Genomic DNA, 22594 nt, shown 5'->3' with positions numbered 1-22594 from the left:
GTCACTCAAATAATTAAAAAAAAAAACAAAACAGAATTAATATGAATTGTGAAAATCCACTGTATACACATTTTAAGTGGAAGAGATGGCCAATGAATATGCATGTCTAGACATTATGTAGAATTATAGCCAACTCAAACAAAATGGAACTATTTTTATTTAATTCTGAAAGATTCTATTTATTATTTTGGTTGATTTGTTTTAGCAGTTTTTACTGGTCAATATATCAAGTAAGGTGCAGTAGATTTAGACACATACCATGGAAAGCAGTGAGATATGTATAATCAGCAGTATTGACATTAATTTGTATTCCTGGAGCAGATATAAACTAGAGTCAGATAAGGTCCTGCCTGTTCCTGAACACTAAGGAACTCAGCCTAGGTACAGAAAACCAGGGAACATCCACAGAGCAGATAACTATAACATATCTGTGAAGGTCGATGTATTGTTAGAGCCCCAGGAATTTATAGGTGGAAAGCAACCCAAAGACCCAGCTTATGAGGCATGTCTAGATGTAGAGCTAGAACCAGAAACTAAAGGCCATGGCTGAAATAAATCCTTTCTCGCTAAACCATGTATGTGCTATGTGATTAAACTAATTACCAAGGTCTAGGCTTACAAATCAGTTCATATTCCAGAAATTCCACTTATGTCTGATGTTTAGAAGTCAGTTTGAGATAGTTCTAGGATGAGCTCCAAGAGGCCTATTTTGTTCTTTTTGAGCATTGATATAGAAAGAGTGTCATGGATTTCATATGGTTCTTAAAGGAGTTCATGATTCTAAAATGTCTAAAAGTTGCTTTAAAAAATGATTTAATAATGAAAAAAAAATGTTTATTACAAGACACTACGTGAAAAAAAAATCACGGCATATGTAGTGTAATCATGATCTGGATGTGTGTGTCCAGGGAATATATGTTAACAGAGGTTATCTCCTGGTAACAGAACTGAGGTATTTCTTTTCATGGTTTAGTCTTTTTTCCTCTCAGATTCTTTAGATGATTACATATGTTTTATAGGAGAAAAAAAATGTTAAATAACATTTTATCCCAGTTGAACTATGATTTACCTAAGGGAAGTCCTGTTCTTTGTCTAGTTTCCACATTTCAAAATCTCTCATAACTTATGTTGGCTGAAAGTTAAAATGGAAACTCAGCTCACATTTGTTTAGTGGTAGTCCCTTTTCTTCTCATTGTGTCTTCTCAGCTTCAACCTTTGCATTCAGCCCCCTTTCTAACTCTTGCCTCTCTCCTCCTTCCCCTTTTTGTTCTTTGACTCATCGCCCCTTTAAAAAAAAAAAAAAAAGATTTTATTTATTCATGAGAGACACAGAGAGAGAGAGAGCCAGAGACATAGGCAGAGGGGGAAGTAGGCTTCCTGCAGGGAGCCTGATGTGGGACTTGATCCTGGCACTCTGAGATCATACCCTGAGCCAAAGGCAGACACTCAACTGCTGAGCCACCCAGGCGTCCCTCATATCCCACATCCTTTTTAAAAATTTTATTTATTTATTATTTTTTTAAAAAGATTTTATTTATCCATTCATGAGAGACACAGAAAGACACACACAGAGACACAGGCAGAGGGAGAAACAGGCTCCACACAGGGAGCCTGATGTGGGACTTGATCCCAGGTCTCCAGGATCAGGCCCTGGGCCGAAGGCAGGCGCTAAACCGCTGAGCCACCCGGGCTGCCCCTCCTTTTTTAAAAAAAAAAAAATTAAATTCTCTCTGCTTTTCTTTAGTAGCATAAGCCTTTTTATCTTATCTGTTGGAGATATGAATTGTACTCTTCAGTTACTCAGTTTCAGATGTTCACCCCAAATCCAAATCCCCCTTTTCTCATTTCTTTATCCTGGTGTTTTATTTTGGAAGGTAGAAGGAGCATTTGCAAAATAGCTCCTTCCAAACCTTAGAGCCTTGGTAGTACTTTTGGTTAATTTTAAATGTTATTATTTTGGGGGACTTCATGAGTGTTTCCCCCTCTGTCAGGAGCAGGTATGTATGTGTGTGCACATATGTATATGACTATGGGTGCATGTGTGTGCGTATACATGTTCTGTTCATTCAGATTAGGAACCACGTCCTTTCTCATCTATCCTGTGTGAACAGGCCCTCCAGGAGTGCTGACTGCCTGTTGGCCAGTTTGGGCATACGTTAGTGACCTTGTAGAGTTTGACACCTGGGCCTCACCATATGCATAGGAGGGCAATACCCTCACCCATCTGGTAGCAGCAGGCCAGCAGCCATTCTTGAAAACCTCCATGAGGAAGAGGCAACTTGAGTTGGCTCTCCAGTTGCTGCTGGGCTCATTCTGAGTGGAACAGGCTGACTTGTAATCTGTCCCTAAGCCTGCTAACCAGCAAAGAGGTACATATATAAGATGGTAGAACTTGATTAATGTATGTATGTGTGGATGCAGAACTGAATTAAAATGACAATTTGAGGAAGGAGCTAAGGGCCAAATCATGGGACTCTGAGTCAAAAATTAAGGCATCAATTACAGGATGAGCATTTTTTACCTGTAAATTGAAATTCAAAGTAGATACTCAGAACTGAAGTAGTGTACTATGTGTATTTTATTTCCATAAATCAAAGGTCTGGCTTTTAAGTTGGCTCCGGGGGAGATCCATCAGCAATGAGCCTTGAAAATTTGCCTGATAAATCAAACTTTTAATGAAAAGAAGCAGGCTGATGTTTCACTGATTTGCAGTCTGCAAATATCCATGGCTTATATTCAGCTTGGTGTCTCCTTGTGGAGAAAAATGTACCTTGATATGCTTCCTGGAGCTCTTCATTCTTCATTCAAAAGACAGAGCTGGGTAGAGAAAGGGACACTTGGTGGGACACATACTTTACCCTGATGTGATTTTTCTTAAAACCCAAAGTCACATGGGTGAAAGCTGGACGTTATTAAACTTAGCCGATCGGAAACAAACATGCAGATGGTACAGGATCCCTCGATGTGCCGGAAGGGCAGAGGGAGAGCGCCCTGTCGTGTGCAAGGCTAATGCCATAAGTGGCCTTTGCCATGACTGGCCTTGGGAAATCATGTAGAAGAGTTTATATCTTTCCCCCCCACTGTCTTCGTCTCCCCTTGCTGTTCCATCTTGTGGTGTTTCCTCCCCCTTGCTCCTTCTAGTTCTCAAATAGCCCCTTCACAAGAAATGTTAGCTTTCAGGATGATCAGTGAAGCACACCTTTGTGTGAATGTAAGATTGATAAGAATTCATTTAGACCTTGGAATTTGACATTGCTTCCTTTGTTTCAGAACAAAACGCCTGTTCCCTGCAAGCAGACAGGTGACTCATTTTGTGCTTTGACCTGTGGGGAGGGCAGGTTTCAGGAAGGGAGACTCTCTTGTTTGTAGCCCACGTTTCCAATCCTATCTGTATTAAGAACACAATTAGACACTTGTGGTATCGGGAGTCTGGCTTCTCACTTAAAAATGTCTCCCCCTTTTTCTCACCATGATGAATTTTAATTTTCAAGTAAGAGTCTCTGTATCAACTTTAATGTCAAACATCTTTGAAAAAGAAGGTGTAGCCTGTTGAAATAGATGGTGGAAATGATTATGTCCCAGGCTTGGAGTCCTTTGAAGTGGGTGAACCGTCTAGCAGATTCAGACCGCATTTAGATCATTTTGCTTTGGCGTCCCCATTTCAGTGTGGAGGAGGCTGTTTTGTAACCTGATCTTTTATGCAGAGAGGACTAAGTGGCCTGAGGGACAATGGAGAACATCGGTGAGGGCTGCAATAGAGTCTCCAGGCTGCTGTGTTCACTTGTACCTCACACAGCAGATGCTGCAGAACTGCTTTGTGAAAAGTGTTACCTTTCACATGCCCTGCTAAAAATACATACCTAAGAAGATCTGAGAAACTTGAAAGAACTAGAGGAGCAGGCTGTGGTTGCACAAAAGCAATATGCAAGATCACGGAAATAAGAAAAAATAACAAAAAATTGTGTAAAATAAGACAGATTAGCACTTTCTCAAGTTCCAAAGCAGCTTTTGATAATATAGTCAGAACAGAAATAAGCGAGGCATCAAAAAACTGAGTAGTCCCTAGAAGATGTAAAAAGCTATAGAAAATGCTTTAATGGCGTTGGTGAGTTGGATAGAATGTCTTTCTTTATTCCCCCCAGACTTCCCATCTCTTTCTTTTCCCTTTTGCAATTCCCCTTCAGAAAACCTTCCATGGTCACTTCTACTTGGCTAACTCGGACTTGGTCCTCTGTGTGAACTCTAGTCACCTGCACATCTTATAGATGTCCTACTTGCTCATTGTGTGGCTTGTCACTCTATGTTGTAAGCTTACTAATATCAAGAAACAAGTCTTTCATATCCTTGGAGTTTTTCCTATTGTTTCAACACAACAATTGTGATCATAGATGGTTAATAGAAAGATATTCAACTTTGCCTTTTATTATCAATATTTATGTGCCAATATTTATGTTCTAAAAAAATCTGTAGAAGACCAGGTAAGATAAAAGCTGGAGGAACAAAAAAAAAGTGGGGGGGGGCAGCCCCGGTGGCACAGCGGTTTGGCACTGCCTGCAGCCCAGGGTGTGATCCTGGAGACCCGGGATCGAGTCCCACATCAGGCTTCCTGCATGGAGCCTGCTTTTCCCTCTGTCTATGTCTCTGCCTCTCTCTCTCTGTGTCTACAAATAAATAAAATCTTTAAAAAAAAAAAAAGCTGGAGGAACAAGTTGTAGATATAGTAGTGAGAATGCAAAATAATGATGTCTTGGCATAAATAATAAAGATGGTAAAGGTAATAATGATACAATTTGACATTTGTATAGCACTTACCTGAGAGCGCTTTCATATCATGAAGAACAGGGGGATAAAGGAACAGAAATAAATGCAAGAAACACCAAAGAAATGCAGAGGTAAAGAAGCAAAAGGACAAAGTTAGGGAAAATAAAGCCAAGAAGAAAGAAATAGTGGGAGGATTTACTAACAACTTGGAACAGTTGTTAGCTAAATCACACAGTGGGCAGAGTGTCAAATAAATATTTACAACATTGGCTTTTAAAATTTTTTTTTTTTAGCAGGTAGAGTATGCTGTCTAGAGATCATAGCATATTTTCACTTGTTTTCTTCCAGGTAGTGGGGGAGGGAGAGTTCTGGATCCTCTAGCTTTCTCTGTCCATTTTGTTGTTGTTGTTGTTCACTAGGGCTTATTTGGTACAGTATGGTAATGTGTGCTCCAGATCTTCTATCAATATCATCACAAAGATCTGGAAATGAGAGTGATACCTATAGTAGATTATTTCAATGATTTCACAGAGTCTCATTTAGGCTTACTGCAGAGAGCACCATCGACTTCTGTTCTTGTTGTGAGGTTCTGAAAATACCCTAATCTTAGGAGTCAGGTCTCAAAGTATTGCCAGCAACGCTGACTCTATAATAACTTACTATAAAGAAATTGTCTGATAATGAGTGACATTGAGCATCTTTTCATGTGTTCACCATTTGTATGTCCTCTTTGGGAAAAATGTTTATTCACGTCCTCTGCACATTTTTAAACTGGATTATTTATTTATTTATTTTTGGTGTTGAGTTGTGTAAGTTCTTTATGAATTTTTGGATATTAACCCCTTATTGAATATTTACAATTACCTTTTCCCATTCAGTAAGTTGTCTTTTTTTCCTCTTGTTGATAGTTACCTTCACTGTACAAAAGTTTTTATTTTGGGGTAGTCCAAATAGTTGAATTTTGCTTTTGTTTCCATTACCAAAGACATATCTAGAAAAGCGTTGCTATGGCTGATGTCAGGGAAATTACTGCCTGTGGAGTTTTGTGGTTTCACTTTTAGGTCTTTAATCCACTTTGAGTTTATTTTTGTGTGTGGTGTAAGAAAGTGGTCCGTTTTCATTCTCTTGCATACATACAGCTGTCTAGTTTTCCCAACACCATTTGTCAGAGACTTTTCCCTGTTGGATATTGTTGCCTGAGGGAAGGTTGAAATGCAAATAATTTCCCTGTTGGATATTGTGGGGAATGGATGAAATAGGTGAAGGGGATTAAAAGTCTACTTATCACGATGAGCACTGAGTAAGGTATACAGTTGTGGAACCCTTATATTGTACATCTGAAACTACTATAACACTGTATGTTGAAAGTTCTAAGCAAAGACATCCCAATGTTTTAGCACTGAGCAGTTCTAGACCTGGCAAAGCACAGATAAAAAAGTTCTTGACTGTTGCATGTCAGAGGCCACACAGGTTCCTAAAATGACCTTTATAACTGCTTTGGAGGGATGTGCTGCATAATTTAAACAAGGTGATATTTAGACAGGGTGACCCCCAGCAGCTTTCCGGAAGGGGCAAACTTCTCTTAAGTTTGGGGCTGTTTTGTTCAGAAGCTGAATTCACTTAAGCTGAAGGGCAGGTGATAGACACCAAAATGTTAGATTTAGTAAATTCCAGAAAGCAGCTCAAAAGAAATACAAATGATGGTCAAGACAAAACCCATCAAATCCTTGGGAAGTTTTGCATCAGAATGAGAAGAGATTCTCCTGACTTATATTTGCTTCCTATTGACAACACTAGCATGGAAAGAGAGTTTTATTTTAATTGCCTCCTTTGCTGCTGAAATCGTGAATCAGCTCTTTCCAAGCTTCAGATATCAACACTCCGGTTTTGGCAAAAATTCTACCTTTTACACCTCAGGTTTTCAAACAGAGCAGAGAACCCTTTCCTCTGGGCATGCCGAAGACTTGACTGGCTGGTCTCCTGGCTGTGGCCCTGGGTGGCAGCAGGCACTGGTCAACCACGGAATCCCCTCCATCCTCCACTCCCTGGGCTGTGGGAAGGCATGAAAGCAGTCCTACTTTCTCATCATTCTTCACTTCCATTTCCAAACTCCTGCCATGCATCAGGTACCTGCTGTAGCTTTGGCATCTGTTATCTTTAGGTCTCTCCTCATCTCTGCAAGGAAGGAAGAAGTTCCACTCATGTTTTATAATTGAGAAGTCTGAGGCTCAGAGCCTTTCAGTGAGGTGACTGAGGTCACACAGCCAATGAGTGGCAGCGCCAGCATATAAGCCTTCGTACTATGTTCACAAAGCCCCTTCTCAGAACTGCATGAGATTTTGAGGTTCCTTTAAAATGGCATTTGTGAAAACGTTTTGAAAATAGTGAAGTTTCTTATGAATGCATGGTATTTTTTACCATTATTATGCAGATGGATATAAATTAGTAAACATGTATTTATTCAGTTCCTTGTAGGTACTTAGCACCGAGTCAGGTATCATTTTGAATGCTCTATGGAATTAAGTATTTTACCAATGTAGTGGAGTGTGAAGGTGTATTATAAATAAATCTTACACATTTCTAAGTGGTATCGCTTTCATCCTTGGAATCAGGAATTAGTTTCTTTGGATCCTTTTTGGAGACAAAAGAAGCAGATGGGCTAATCTAAATTAAATGAATGTTTCAAGAAGTAGAAACTGATTGCATATAGTCCAATCTTCAGAGCCAGCAGATAAAGACCTCTGGAATCCCTGGAGATGATAATTCACGTGTTTACAAATGTTCTGGACCCACCTAACTTCTCCCATCTGGTTCGTTCATTCTTTCTTTATTTTGACTCTTTCATGACCCCAATAGGGTTGCTGAGATTTTCTTGCAGTGTCTGTCCTTGATTGAGGGGTATCACACTTCCTGTGTGATGACTGGGAATCTACACAACTCTCCTAAAATAAGCACTATTTGGAAAGAATTTTCTCTTATGGGAAATGTCCTATTCCCAAAGAAAGCCACCAGCATGAGATCATTTTTTTTTCCAGGGAGGAAGCCGAGGGGAGCCAATTGGTTCAGTGGCCAGGAATGAACTTTTGAGACAGGTTAGCATTTGAGACAGAGTCCTCCATGCTTTCCCTTTGGCCTTTTGGAAGAAATGCTTAAAGTTCTCATGAAAGTTAATGAAGTTCTCTAGAAGAATCAGTGGGGCTCTTACTGTTTCCTCTGTCTTCTTGGTCAGATACCAAGACCCACCTTGGAAGGTCCTTGTGGGGATTAAATGGTACAGTGCATGTGCAGCTCCTGGCACAACAAAGTCATCACCGTTCCAATCTAGGCTGGTTTTCCAGATGTGCTCATTCAGTTCCTTAACTCTCAGTGTGAGCCGTTTCTTCTTTTAGGCCACAGGATGTCTAAAGAGTTAGGAAAAATACTTTTCAACTGAGAAAAGATGGAGAAGGCTGCCTTGTTGAGGCCTTCCAAGGGTCTGCGTTGGGTGGAATATAGCCTTCGTTTGAGTTGGTAAGAGCTTCAAGGTGGGACCAGCAGGAGTACTCCGCAGAGGGAGCTCGTGCCACTGGAAAGCTTCTGGCTGCTTGTTTTTGGTCCCCTCTGGGGAACGTGTATGGGGATAAAGACCCATGCATTTTTCCACAGTTGAGGTGAGAAAGGGTAGCTCTTGTCCTGTTCTCTCATGAGATGTTTTGGTCACGTTTGGGTCTCTCCTGAGCTAAGGCAGAAGCCTGTATGGGAGGATAGGACCACCATGAGACCAGGCTTGGTGTTCTTTTGTTCAGAGTGTGGCTTTGGCTGAATCTGAACCAATGATATTCATCAAACTAAGCCAATAATACAAGTGATATTTGTAAGGGAAAAGCTGGCTGCTTTAAGAGCTGTCCTATTTTGCTATTTGGATTTGGTCATTTTCTTTCTTGAGAGAAACAAGAGGGCAGCCTAATGTCATCCCTGTAGTACTCCAGCCACAGCCAGTCAGAATCCTGCCCAGCCTAGCAGCTAAAATGCTGCCCAAGCACATGGTCAGGCCCCCCTGTGCACAAGTGCCTGAGCCTGGGGTGATGGTACTCTTGGCCAAAGGCCTTTCAACATAATTCCGGCCCTATGGGAGGTACAGCCCGTGTCTTATGTTCTGGTCATTCAACTTGGGCTATGTTCTACTTCTGGCCAATATCCTCCAGTAGAATGAGTTCTGCTCGGGGAGTCAAGAGACTGTCTTCAGACAAGACACTTTTTGCCTATGAGTTTTAGCTTCCTTTAAGCTAGGGCATCTGTAACCTGGGCCTCAGCACAAGCAATCGATGAGTCTGGGGTCTGCCCCTATGTGGGGTATGGATGTGTGTGTGTGTCCTGCCTCCCTTCTGGCTCCTGGTTCTGGGGATATTCTCCAAACTTTCTTGGCCCTCTTCTGTTATCCAGATTTCCCTGTGCAAAAGAGTAAGATTCAGTTTGAATGGATCATTGTTTTTTAGAAGATAAACAAGTGCCAGTAAAGTCAAGGGAATGACCTATTTCTGAAGCAGACAACCACGTAGAAGTTTATGTTTCTCTGTCCTTTAGACATAACCAGTTTTTCTTCTTGGAACATGTTTTACAGAACTGGACTAATCACCCTGGCAATACGTTACTGAAATTTTCTTGGTTATAGATCAAAGTTTCCAATAGAGCAGCAGGGACAGGGCGAAAGCAAGAGACAAAAGAAAGCCTTTGTGATGAATTTTGTAGTCAGGCTCTCATAGAGAAGTAGAAAAAGGAGACGAATGATTAATTTCTGAAAGAATTGCCAATGATCAGTACATAAGAAAAAAAAAAGAGTCTAGTTTTCCTAGTAATGAAATTAATGCAAATAAAAGCAACAACGCTCTTGTTGACTCTTGTCATTTTGGCATAAATGTAAATGGTTGGTTGAACTTGGTGTGCCTGAGTGTGAGGAAATGGGCACGCCCATGCTGCTGCCAGGAGCTTCCATTGGTTTAAATGTAGGAAGAACCCTAGGTACACACCTTTTGGCGAGCAATTGGATGATATGTACTGGAACGTAAAATGAAAATGTAAAAAAGAAAATATGTTTTTTTTTTGTCTAGCAATTCGTAGGACAATTAGGGGACAACTGCACAAATGTAAAAACAAGTTTACAAAAGCATATTCATAAGGAAAAATAGGCATAACGTCAATGTTCATCAGTAGAGGACTGGTATAATCAATCACTTAGAGTAAATTCCCTTCTAGGAGATCCTGTGTAGTTAGTAAAAATGTTACAGTACTTTCCATGTGATGTAGAGAATTACTTAGCCATACAAAGCAGGTTGTGAAAACAATCATATTTATGTAAAATATAAATATTATGGAAAACATGGGAGGCTTCTGTTTTAAATCTTAACAGATAGGATTTGAGGCTACTTTTAATTTCCAGCTCTGCCATTTATCAACTCTGTGTCCTTAGAGAAATTTATTTAACTTCTCTTACTCTGGGTAAAAGGGGGGCTAACACCAACCTCCAAGAAGTTGCTGAAGGAATCAAGCAATAAAACACATGTCAAGCACCTGGGATGGAGTAAGAAAAAATATATATTTTTTCCTTTTATGGTTTCTATTTTACTTTCATTCTATGAGTACAAACAGCTGTGTTCCTCTGCCTGTGGAAAGCTAAGTGGGCTTTGAATAGTTTCCATTGGCTTGTTTATTTTTTAATTTATTTTTTAGTTTATTTATTCATGAGAGATAGAGAGAGGCAGAGACATAGGCAGAGGGAGAACCAGGTTCCTTCTGGGAAACCGGATGCAGGACTTGATCCCAGGACTCCGGGATCACGACCTGAGCCAAAGAGACGTTCAACCACCAACCCACCCAGGTGCCTTGCTTCCATTAGTTTAAATGCAAAAAGAGCCCTGGTTCCAAATCTCTGGAAGAGTGTTTTCCTGTCAGAAAAAGGCCATACTGAGTCATTGTTTTCTAAAGCCAGGAGAGGAGCCTGAGTGATGCTGTTGGACAGCCTAAAATAATATTTCATTCTTGTCATCCTTACGCAGTTAAAGACCAAGTGATTTTGGATAGATCTAGTTTCCCTCTTGGTTTGGGAAGAACAAAGCTTTTGTTATTTATGCTCTTCAACAAGAGAGCTTTGTCCTATCCTTGGGAGCATGCAAACCAAACAGAAGATTTCCTGAAGGACGGTCCTATTTATTGTGAGGAGTGATTTCAAGTGTAAATAGACACAGTTAGCTCCAGCCGCCTGTGGAGGGCCTGCATCAACAGTAGAGGAAAAGAGCCAAGACTCACAGAACACACCAGCCAATCAGGTTTGAGATTTGCTTTTATATCGTGCTAAAGTTTGTAGACTCAACCATTTAAAAACTCCTGTTTACCTGGGACCTGCTTTGTCCTCCAAAACAAATAACCCTGTATCCTGTGTCTGAGGCAGAAAAATGGAAGTGCCAATATTGTGAGTGTTTTTACTTTGGGAACTTCTGATCCATAGATAGTTGTTCCAGATTCTTCCGTGTTATCTTGTCAGAGCTGTAGATACTATGGAATGAGGGGGGTGGTATTTGGGGCTCAGGAGGTCTCATCAGTGGCTAACAGATCTTTGGAAGGATGCTTATTATGCTCTCTCTGTCTTAATTTCTCTTTCCTTCTTTGTATGAAGCCAGCCCCTGGCTTGTAACCACACTGCCATCCCCATGTGCTATATTCATTTAGCTAAAGGTCAAGTCCAAGTCGAGCATGTAAAGTTGGAATCAATTCTGATTATTAAGAGTTATAGGAAGCAAGTGATGAGCAGGAGCAACGTGCTGGGCTTTGTCTTAAGAGGTTTGCCGTGCATGTTTCTTGGTGAGCAATCTGTGAACACCTGGCTTTGCAAGCCTCAAAGATGCCAATAAGAATGCAGGTTTCTAGGATCCATTCTAGACCTACAGGATGAGCATCTTGTGGTGGGAGTCAGGGGTCCGCCAGTGCAAACATACACCTTCTATAATCCCGAGTACATGAAACTCATGAGCCACTGAATTATTTTATAATGCACATGGGACTCAAGTGCAGTCTGCTCTTCTTCCAGTCCGCACCCTGATTTCTGTGCTTAAGTTCTTACGGCCAAAAAGAGAAATTTTTTTTTCTGGACTGGGAGACACGGAGCAGCCTCTGCCTCTTTTAGTTTCTGGTGATCACAAAGATGTCTCCAGAGCCAAACTCCTTTTGACACACCGATTATTTACCTCTATTTTGGGAAGGTTAAGTAAGTGAGAAGTCCTTTCTGAGTGGATGGTGGCCTGTGCTCTGGATATAGTGAGGGAAGGCTCAGAGACCTTAGAGGCAGGGCTGGCATGAGTGGCTGGGCAGATTGTGCAGTCTCCAATGCCAAGTGGTGGCATTGCATGGAGGAGTGAAAATGGCATTCCCCTTGGCCCAGATCGCTGCATGTAGGGCTGGCCACTCTTGAGAGGAGAAGGCATTGGATGTGCTCGTGGGGTTCCCAGGGCCCAGAAAGCCCTGTATGCCTCCTACATGCCTTTACTGTCCTGCTCCAAGGGGCCCGAAATGTCCAATGGTGTTTCTTGGGTTCTCAGCTTTATTTCTAGAAAGCCCTTACTAAAGCAGAGTGCCACTTGGAAGATAGAAGAAACACATACTGGCACCAACTGTTTTAATCTGGCTGCTCTGAGGTTGGCACACAACACAATTTTTTTGATGGGAGCAGAGGAGGTCAGGTTCCTTTGTGGGCCACTTTGGTGGAGGGAGCCAGGGAGATTAGGCAAATGTTTCTTGGTGGGAAGGAGGGGATGGAGATGAAGTGGGAGAGGGCCTAGAGACAAACTGGACCTGCGTCATGATCCTGGAGGCTACCCTCCAGCACACCATTTGCTACGATTCTATAGCCCCTCCCATCCTCCTTTTCTTTGTTGAATGTCTAGTGACTTGTCCCTTTGGTCACCAACCTGAATTGCAGCAATGCTCCACGTGACAAGGCCTCGGAGCACAAGTGGGCCTAGGGAGAGACTTCATGTCTGACTCTGTAGCTAAATCAGCAGAGGGGGCAGGAGGAGGTGATCCCCCCACCTCTGATTCTGAGACCCCTGGACTTTATAATCCTCTGCCAGGAACAAATAATTAGAATAATTGAGACTTAGCTCATTCAACTTCAGCCTCTACACAAAGCTTTCACTTAACGCAGTCATTTCTAGCAGCCATGGGAGCTTCTTTGAGTTTGTTTGTTTCTTTTGATTTATTTATTTGAGAGAGAGAGCACACACACAAGTGCAAGTGGGAGGAGGGACAAAGGGAGAGAATTTTAAGCAAACACCCTGTTGAACTCAGAGCCTGATGAGGGGGGCTCCATCTCACCACCCTGAGATCATGCCCCGGGCTGCAACTCAGAGTTGGACACTCAGTCGACTGAGCCACCTAGGCACCCTCTCTGAGTTTCTTTATCAACTTGTTAGGAAGGACTGGAGATGATTCTCTAATGTCACCAAAGAGGTTGTGGGGCTATTAAGCCTCAGTATTTGATTTTATTTTGGATTTTGCATAAAGTGCCCCAAATTTCATTCTTAGAGCAATTTATGTTAAAATGAAAATGTTCCCCAGCTTCTCTACTGCTTCTTGGTCCTTTAGTGCTAATTCATGTGGTTAGTGGTACTGATCAATTAATATACTCAATAGGCAATAACCAGCTCCCATGGAGAGGAGATGGGTAGAAAGAGGCTCTCAGGAAAGGAGGTGGGGGTGTGAGGGGAAGGGCAGGCAGATGGAAGGGTACAGTATGTGCTCCCTCTGGAACTGTAAGTGGTTATATGTGGCTGGTGATGGTGGTGGTGGTAGTATGGTTAGTTATACGGCAGTGAGAGGGGGTAAGGGGCAAGACCACTCATGCATGCATGAATGAATGAATCACTGAGTTTAAAGGTACACAGTCCTTCCCTAGGGTGACTCTTCCCTCACCAAGTCAACTCTGTTTTTTTTTTTTTCCCCTCTGCACCTTCTTCACGAGCATGTTGAACTTGCAGTTAATATCCTCCTGCTCTGAGAAATCTCCCATCGCAGGCAGGAAAGGAGATAATTAGCTTCAATGCTCTCTCATATTTAAGCTGAGAAGTCAGCATGAATCCTAGCCATGGTTCATGTAGTAGGATAATCAGCACAGCTGTTCGTGATAGGTAACTCTCTTTTTTCCTTCCTTCATGTCTTTTTTGTTAAGGTACCATGACTGAAGATTAATGGCTTCCATTATATTTTTGCCTTCATGTGGGAATCTTTAAACTAGCCTGAACTTTGTACCAACTCTCCTATGAATCATGTCTGCTACAGTTACTCCTTTCTGTGTCATTTCTGAGGTTAGCGTCCTGGCGTGACAATCTGAAGGCAGGGCCAGGTTGAAAGGGTCAGGTGGTCACCAGGCAAAACACTGACAGTTGTAGTGACTGACATGGCCCCTTGAGTTGTTATCTTGCAGGCCTGAAGACAAAAATCTTATTTATAAATATTACCTGTAACGAGCTATGTGATGTTAGGAGATATATTTCAGCATATCTAGCTGTTGAGTAATCCACCCCACGTCGGCTGTTGTGTACATTTATTGTAATGAACACTCACCGTGTAAGAGGCTTGGTTCTCAGCGTGCATTGTCTGTTGAATCTTCATCCCAGCCCCAGGAGGTAGTGACTGTGTGTGGTACCATTTTACATCTGAGGAAACCGAGACATACACCTCGGTTAGGTAACTTGCCCAGGGTCCCAGTTAAGGGTCAGAACTGGTATTTGAAACCAAGCGGCCCGGCTCAGAGTCTGTGCTGTGATCCTCCATGTTAACAATACTCACACACAGCCTGAAACAAGGAGGTGATTTTAGTATCACATATTAGGAATGCACATTTTCCTCTTACTAAATGTAAGCAATTGCCATTCTTTTGGTATATGTCGTATCGTGTGGAGTTTGAGAACCTTTGACAAACAGTAAGACCATAGAAAAATTGACCCTTCTTTTGAGATATTGTTAACTAGAAGACGGATTTTGAGCATGTAGGAGCACAAAGTTGTTGGCTTACGTTACTTTGAAGTGTAATATGTTTTTAGAATCTTGTCATGTATCTTATGTTTATGTGCCCATACATTCGTGTTCTGAGAAGATGAATTTAAAAACCCCCAAAATGTAGGCTCCAGGGCATCTGAGTGGCTCAGTGGTTGAGCATCTGCCTTTGGCTCCAGTTGTGATCCCGGGGTCCTGGGATCGAGTCCTGCATCAGGCTCCCCATGGGGAACCTGCTTCTCCCTCTGCCTATGTCTCTGCCTCTCTCTCTGTCTCTCATGAATAAATAAATAAAATCTTAAAAAAAGATGTAGGCTCCATCCTGTCTTTTAAAACAACAACAAAAGCCACTAACCAAAAATTCCCATGTGCCAAGAGCAAATTTGAATTTGAGATCTATGTGCCCAGATAAAGTGTTAATGTTGTCTGAACCAAGAACATGAACTTCATTCTGTGATAACCACAAACTTATGTTTCTAGTACCCCTGCCCTTTTATTTAAATGTAAATTTTATTTTATTTTTAAATATAAATTTTATTTTTGGCTTTGTTAAAGTGGGACAAGCCTTTTGCAGCCACTTTTCTAAGCCACCATTTCCCTTTGAGTTGACATCCCAAGATGCGGGCCCTAAAGCGTCAGCATGTGAAGTATCGGCAGTTGCCTATCAGCAAACTGGTCCCAAGATCTCAGGTAGCTTGAGGTGGAGTCCAACACTGTGAAAAGAACAGAGCTTTTTTTATCCACGTGACCTGGAGTGGGTTAATACCCTGTCACTCTGAACTGGTTTGATATACTAACACGGTGGATCTGAGTGTTTCTTAGAGTTAGCTCATGAGTGACTCCTTTGGCCACATAAACCACAGGGCCAGACAAATTAGCTTATGGAAGTAGAAATGGTTCTTGGCCCAGGTTGAGGGATGCTTCTCAGTCAACCATAGCTGTTCTGATATTAGAGATTTGCTGACAGTTCTCGGGTCAGAAAAAGGTTTGCATTCCTGAGCTATTTTTTTCTTTTATCGGGATCATCTTAATTCTTGTCTCTGAGGCTGTGATCAAGGAAATGAGGAAGAACTGAATTCAGCTGTTTGGGTGACCCTTGTGTAACATGGACTTCTTAGACAGTGCCTGATGTCCTAGCCACCACTAATTGGAGGTGACAACAGAAGATAGTGTCCCTAGCCAGAACCTACTGATAGGAACCCTGATGATTGAGAAGCATAGTTTGCATGCTTTGTTACAGTGTAAGGGTTTCTCTGCTATGTGATGTCTGCAGCTAGTAAGTATCTAAAACCCCCCAATGTTGCCAAGTAGAAGTGACGTGTTTTGGGCTACCACAGTTTATTAAAGGTTTGGGAGGGGATGGCAGTGCTGGTCTTGCAGAAAGCCTCATCATGAGTTTTTTTGGGGGGGCGAATATTACCTATTAACAGATAAACACCTTGAAGTTGAGTCAAACAGAATGCTTAGTGTTTGTAAGGGGCAGGGAGCTGGGGGGTCAGTCAGTAACTTAGGAATCTGTTGACACAGAGAATGTATAGAAGCTGTGAAAGCCTCTAGCTCAGGGACTTGCTGGGTGTTTGTTGGCCACTGTGTTGGATGGTGAAGGGGGTATGTTCAAAGCTGCTGGAGGTGAAGTCTCCCTATGGATGAATACGTGTGAAATGACGTAGGGGCCTCAGTTTATTTGTATTCCTGGCCTTATCTGTTGACAAATGGAGATCTGGATGTGGGGTTTGGAGGGGATTTTCATGGAAATTTATAAAGGGTGTTCTGTGTGGTGAGGATTCAGTGACCATATTAACTTAAGGGCCTGCTTGCCACGTTAGGCTAGGCAACCCATGTTATCTTGCAGTAAAGGGAACAACAGGTTTGGCAAATATACTTCCTGAGAAATTTCGGTTTTCCCCTAGTCATGGCAGGCAACAGTGCTGTCAAATAAACAAAGTTTAATTAAAAAAAAAATTTTGCACAGAGGAGAAATTTTCTTCCCTGGCTAGTCACAAATTGGAAAATTTAAAGACCAAACCTTGGGGGTGGGAATTGCCAACGGAAGACTTTTTCTGTTTTCTGTGTACTGGTGTGCTTTCCTTCTTGGCGTCAAATCTCACGTTGAATTCAGCCAATAACCTGCAGCAAACAAAAAAGTGCATAAACATCTCTTCTGTTCCTGTTGTTTATATTTTTATCACTAAACAAAGTGAGTCTCCCTTCCCCACGTCTCCCTCTGGGAACACGTAAGGCTGACATGATTTGCATATTGTAAAGATTCTGTTGTCGCTTGGAGAGCCTGACGATTGAGTTTGTTTTTTATAAGTGTGTTACAAAGCTTTAGTTGTTGTTGCTGATGGTACACTTGAAACACAATTCGCTGAAGACACGTGAGGTCCCGAAGATTCGGAAGCATTTGTCATTAGGTAAAATATGTCAAGTATCTCAGGGTGTGGTGTTTGGATTATGTGGAATGTCAATTCTTCCTTTTTTTTTTTTTTTCTCCTTTTCTAGTTTAGTCACTTCAGAAATGTTTCCCACAGATCCTTTGATGACTGCACCTGTAGAAGTTCAGTATAACAAGTAGTTGCTCTGATTAACACCTCGAAATGTAAGAGGTGCTAAGGAGAGCATCACCGAGGGAACAACAGGGCCCCCGGGAGGCCTGTCAGCTCTGTTCCATGCCATTCCTGGCCCCCTCAGTCCCACCACCCTACATTCTGGTACATTCTCATGTGGCCTCAGTGCCAAGGGCCAGAGGAGCTGAGCAGTAACCTAGCTTCCCAATTTTCTTCTCTGAGCCTACTTATTTCCTCTGAGACATGAAAGGCATTTTATGGTGGTCAGGAAATGCCTGTCCTCTACTCCCTGCCTCAGCATCCTTTATTTTTGTTTGGGGGGGGGGGTGTGTGGTGGTGAGAGCTGCCCATGTGAAAAGGTAGCTCTAAAACTGTTCTGGAAAATGATCTCTCTTCCTCCACAAAAGAGCATTGTGGTTTCAACTGCGTTTCAGGTACATGGAGCCTCCCCTATGCATGCTTAGCAGCAAATGATCATACAGGGAGTGGACAAAGGGGGAATGCAATGGAGCACCCCTTGTTGCCCAAGTGACTTCATGTATATAATTTTGACTCCGCATTCCTCCTCCTAAAAATCAAAAGGGGAAGTTACCTCAGGTTTTGCTGCCGTAGCTGTCCTTTAGATTTCTGGGCAGGGGGGGCGGGGGTGCAGCTTCGTCTTCTGAGGCAGGCACGGGTGGGATTGCCAAGCCAGACGAGAAAGCTCTCGCTCCAGATCCAGTCACGTTTTTCCGGGTCATCTGCCCTCCTTCCCTGTGACAGCGAAGCTGTGATTTTTCTCTGGCCTCGCAGGGCCAAGTGATTCCGGAGAAGCCGACGATTGTGTGGACTATCTCATCCTTGTTGCTCTAGCGCAGCCCTTTCAGCTTTCCAGAGCCAGTCAGACTTGTTATGAGGAGCTAAATGATTGGCTGGATCTGGGGCTCCGTTTCATAAATTATAGCCGGTGTACAAGAAGCACGAGTCCTATAGTTGCCGTAGCCCAGAGGCCTGCCAGTTCCTGCGTTAACGCATATGTAGTCCTAACTGAGTTCTCACACGGCCTTGGATGTGTCTGTCCTAAATAGCTGGCATTGCATCTTCAAGACTGTGTGAGTAATCCTGACTCTCTCTCTCTCTCTCTTTTTTTTTTTTTTTTAAAAAAAAAAAACCTCAGTAAATTAATTACATGCCTTGAGAGGGAGAGTGATTGCAATTAGAAAATACTGACTTAACAGATGATTCATTTTCGTGGTGCTGTGCTCTATGTATCAAGTTCAGGGCAACGACTCTTGAAGCTTGGAAGGCCCGGCAGGGTTATTGGAGCTTGGTGTCACGGGGTCACGGGCAAGCTGCTGTTTCTGGGAGGCTGTTGAGTGCATTTGCCAGCCCTGTTGGCTTTATGGGGTCAGTGAGGTGATAAAGGTCCAACAGGAACAGGTTAAGACAGGCTCCTGGTGTCAAAGCCCCGGCTGAGAGGAAACTGCTGGAGTCCTGCAAGTTGCAAGGTTTCCCGCCCCCACTTTGTCCAAAACCATGAGGGAGCAGCCCCTTGGGGACCCAGGCACACAGCAGTCCCAGCACAGAGGAAGGAGCAGTGTACCATTGTGGCTGTACGAGCTTGCTTCACTGTCCTCTGAAGCTGATTTAAGACTAATCTGTGGGTAACTAGAACATTTTTTACATGGACAGAAAAGCTCCTCAGTGGTGCTGTTTCTGTGGTGGAGAGGGGAATGAGAAATCACTGGCTTGTTTTTAAAAGACTTAACACAAGTACATTAAATACACACAGACATAACCATAACAGAAGAAAGTATGTGGATTGGAATTTGTGGTTGAAGCAGATCAAGTTATCCCAGGGAAGCCTTTGTTAGGTTTGTATAATTGCAGGGGTGAGGGTAGGGGGGTGGATGGGAGGTGGGGGATGGGTGGGGGGGTAGCAGGGTGGGGGCGCCGGGCAAGGGTGACTCTTGCTGACAAGGTTTAAGGTAAACCTGGAGTGGATTGAAATGAGAAACTAGAAAACATCAGCACTGTGTTACTTTTCATAGCACGCTCTGTAGTTAATACTGAGTTAATAATACTCGGTAGTTAACCCGGAGTTAGTGCTGAGTATAGACCGGTTGGTATAGGCAGTTTACTTTTTACTTTGAAATCATTACTGATTTTCCCAGCCTTTCCTTAAAAAGGGCTTTTGCCTATGAAGTTAGTACTTCGACATAATTTTTCTTCCTTTCCAATAGTTTTTATACTTTTTTTCAATATAGCGCAAAACTCGGTAATTGATCATTTGGGGTTTGTTTTCTAGTTTGTTTTTTTTGAGTAATTTTTCCCTCTTTAGACTTACAGATACAAATGTGGATATTTGTCGTATGTATAAACCTCAAATTTGAATACTTTTTAAAAATCATGGATTCTTGTGGCAAAAAAAAACCCCTTAAAATTGCTGTAGTAATAACTTGCCAATTCCTATAAAAATATTATTTGTATGCTCAAGAGCAATTTATTTTTGGTTGTAGCTATTTAAATGACTGACATGGGTTAGCTGGTAAGGGAGGAATATTAGTTGTGTTTTTTTCAAAAATAATATGTTTAGACCATACTGGAGACACAGAATTTTGTTAAAAATATTTTCACCTGCTGCAATTTAAGCTCTGAGGTCACACCAGTGGGTGAGGCTCGTAGAAGGAAAGAAAAATTATCAACCTAGTTTCCTTTTTTGTATCAACCAAATGTATGTATGTAAAACAGTTTTAAGTAAAAGTAGTTCTAATATATTCTTTGAGAAAGACATTTACATTATGAAGACACAGTATGAGTTTCTTTATTGAGTTCGAATAGCTAGTTCATTTATTGAGTTTCCACAGCCATAGACACTAATACTAATAGTTGATTCGCTCGTTGTTCTAAATTCCTAGCCGACTGTATTAGTAGAAGAAAGTGATGCATCTATTAAAAGAATGTAATCTCATCCCTCAGGGTGGTTTGGGTCCCATCCAGACTACAAAGTGGTGGAGGCGGAAGCTGGTTTGTCTGACCTTCCAAACTGATGCCCCTTCTTGTGGTAGGGTCCCTCCCATCTTTCCTTGCCTTCATTCTTTATATTAACCTGCTCAGGCTCTTAAGATGAATCAAATAAAAATGATGGATGCTTAATTATCCAACTTGAATAAGCTACCTTTGCAGTTCAGAAGGTATTTAGAGCGCGTGTTGAGGGCTCAGGGAACTAGTGCTGTGTGTCTACCAGGAGAATTGACATCTTGCGTTGGTACTTTCTGGAGGACTTCTCATCTCTTCGGCTCTTCCAGAGATGCCAGGCTCCCATCTCCCTCTTGGGAGAGGGTCAGATATTAAGAAAAGTGAGAGTAGAGGGTTGCCAGGTGCCCAGTGGACACAGGGCTGTAAACAAGGCGTTGAGAAAAAAGGACATATCCCTGGTACAACAGTAGCCTATCCTTGTCTTCACTCCTCTTAATTTTCTAAAGCCATTTTTGTCTGACCGTGGAAGTTCTTTTACAGATAAGGCTCTGTGAAACTTTGCATATCTGCCATAGACAGATGGATTTGACAAAAGATGTATCCAAAAAGGAATGCATTACGTTATGATTTGCAAAGTGTTCATGAATAAACACTGGCGCTTGGAAACTATTAACACTACCTACTAAAGCAATGACATAAATCCAAATTGAAACAAAATTTCTTGATTGAATTACATCCTCCAGCATCACGTTTGGTGAATTTTTGCTTTTGGAACAACTTAAAATTCTCGAAGACATTTTTTCCCCCAGTCAGTATATATAGGACTAATCTCATTGCTTAATTTCGCCCAAGAATTTAATGATTCCTCATTGGCATTTTCTGAAGAGTTGCAGTGCCACTTTGATTATATTTTAAAGGAAGCAGAGCAAAACAAATGCACCGCCCCCCCCCCCCCCGACCCAGCCCCCCTTGCATCAGACACACCACAAACAGTTAAATGCCTTAGATTTGCACAACACTCGTGGAGCTCAACACTACCCATTGGTAGAGGAGGAGCCTTCCTTTAAAAGCAGTTATTTCCACTGATACAATGTGTGCAGGTGATGTAATTTCCCATTGCATGGGTCACTAGCAAGAGTGTGTCCCCCCAATTTCAAGAGAGGTCGAATGGCTTTGGTGAGATAATCTTGCAGTCGGTGAGCTCATGCTCAGGTCATTAAATTTTCTAAGCCTCCATCTCTACGTCTGTAAAATGAAAACGATGACGTACGTCCTGGTGTTTTACAGTAGTGGTGAGTATCAGCGGCACGATGAAAAAGTGTTTGTGGAAGAATGTTTTAGTTCTTCGTGTATTATCCTGTGCCATGCAGCCCCCCACTAATAGCATTACGGATGCTCATGGCACTAGTTCTTTTACTTCTTTGAGCATATTCCCAATGCTGGAGAAATACTTTTTAAAGCTGGGAAAGTCTTCGCTGTTTAACCTTGAAATGTTACAAAGGCTGTGGGAGCCTCAGTCCTTATCTGTCAGCTGAGTCTTAAAAATACCAGAAGGGTTGCGGTGACAGGCAGACGTGGCATTGGATGCGAGAACATCTTCAGTAAACTTCTGTTGCTTAAGATACCGATTGTTGTCAGCGTATTAATAAAAGTGTACATTACCAATTTTTTAAAAAAGGAAAACATCAGACAGATTTTCTTACTGATTTGTTTGATGACTTTTCTCTAAGCTGTGTCTGCTTGCCTCAGCCAGGATGGGTTTTCTCGTTGCTTGAGCTTGCATGCTGATTTTCCTTCCACTAGATACAGCACTAAGCCAGGAGAGAGAAGCAAGCCTTCCCGCTGTACACTTAGAATTGCTAATGATGAAGTTCTAGGGGATGTAGTTTCCTCATAGGAAAAAGTGAGTTAGGAAATTCAGACTGACAGATAGTCTGGGACTTTTTATTCCTGCCTTGACTCGCTTTATTAAATTGAAGTAATGGAATGATCGTGTAGGTCTTAAAGTGTTGCTTATCCCGGGAATAAAATGAATGGTCAGAATGACTTTCTGAATGATTCTGAACGGTCAGATGGTAGTTTGAAACCCCAGATTTTTTTTTAAACAGTTCTACCTTGGAAGATGATCTTGCTTTTTGGGGTGTTGGCCACAGCTGTGTCCTGCATGTCAGCTGCGTGAGCTCCCTGTTGAGGTGTGTTTGATTATTTCCTAGCTCTTAATATCACAAAGCCTGAAGCACCTCTATTACCTGTAAAACCTTTTTCTTGCTTTCGAGGAGATTGAA

The 22594-nt window shown here is 42.1% G+C and overlaps 1 protein-coding gene and 1 long non-coding RNA gene across 21 annotated transcripts in view; one reads left to right on the top strand and one right to left on the bottom strand.

Moving 5' to 3' along the window:
* The window catches only part of PDE4D (phosphodiesterase 4D), a 1410178-nt gene that overhangs the window by 65087 nt on the left and 1322497 nt on the right, over positions 1 to 22594 (top strand). Inside the window, exon 1 of one of the 20 annotated variants that reach the window (XM_072749973.1) lies at positions 10976 to 11063. The exons of 13 other annotated variants lie outside the window; for them this stretch is intronic. The gene's annotated coding sequence lies outside the window, so the exon portion shown is untranslated. Of the gene's footprint in view, positions 1 to 10975; positions 11064 to 11108; positions 11207 to 18043; positions 18443 to 21403; positions 21602 to 22594 lie in introns of those variants that run through there. 6 more of the 20 variants (XM_072749983.1, XM_072749986.1, XM_072749972.1 and 3 more) reach the window with 6 other exon arrangements.
* LOC112907741 (uncharacterized) lies at positions 15374 to 18223 on the bottom strand. Its single transcript, XR_003232806.2, has 3 exons — positions 17944 to 18223; positions 16811 to 16911; positions 15374 to 15497 (listed from the first exon to the last, which is right to left on the bottom strand). It is a non-coding gene; the product is annotated as an uncharacterized lncRNA (long non-coding RNA).

The sequence above is a fragment of the Vulpes vulpes genome, chromosome 2 (genome assembly GCF_048418805.1).
Source record: "Vulpes vulpes isolate BD-2025 chromosome 2, VulVul3, whole genome shotgun sequence".
Lineage (NCBI taxonomy): Eukaryota > Metazoa > Chordata > Mammalia > Carnivora > Canidae > Vulpes > Vulpes vulpes.
Note: the sequence above shows the minus strand (reverse complement) of the source record. Positions and strands in the feature narration are given on the sequence as shown.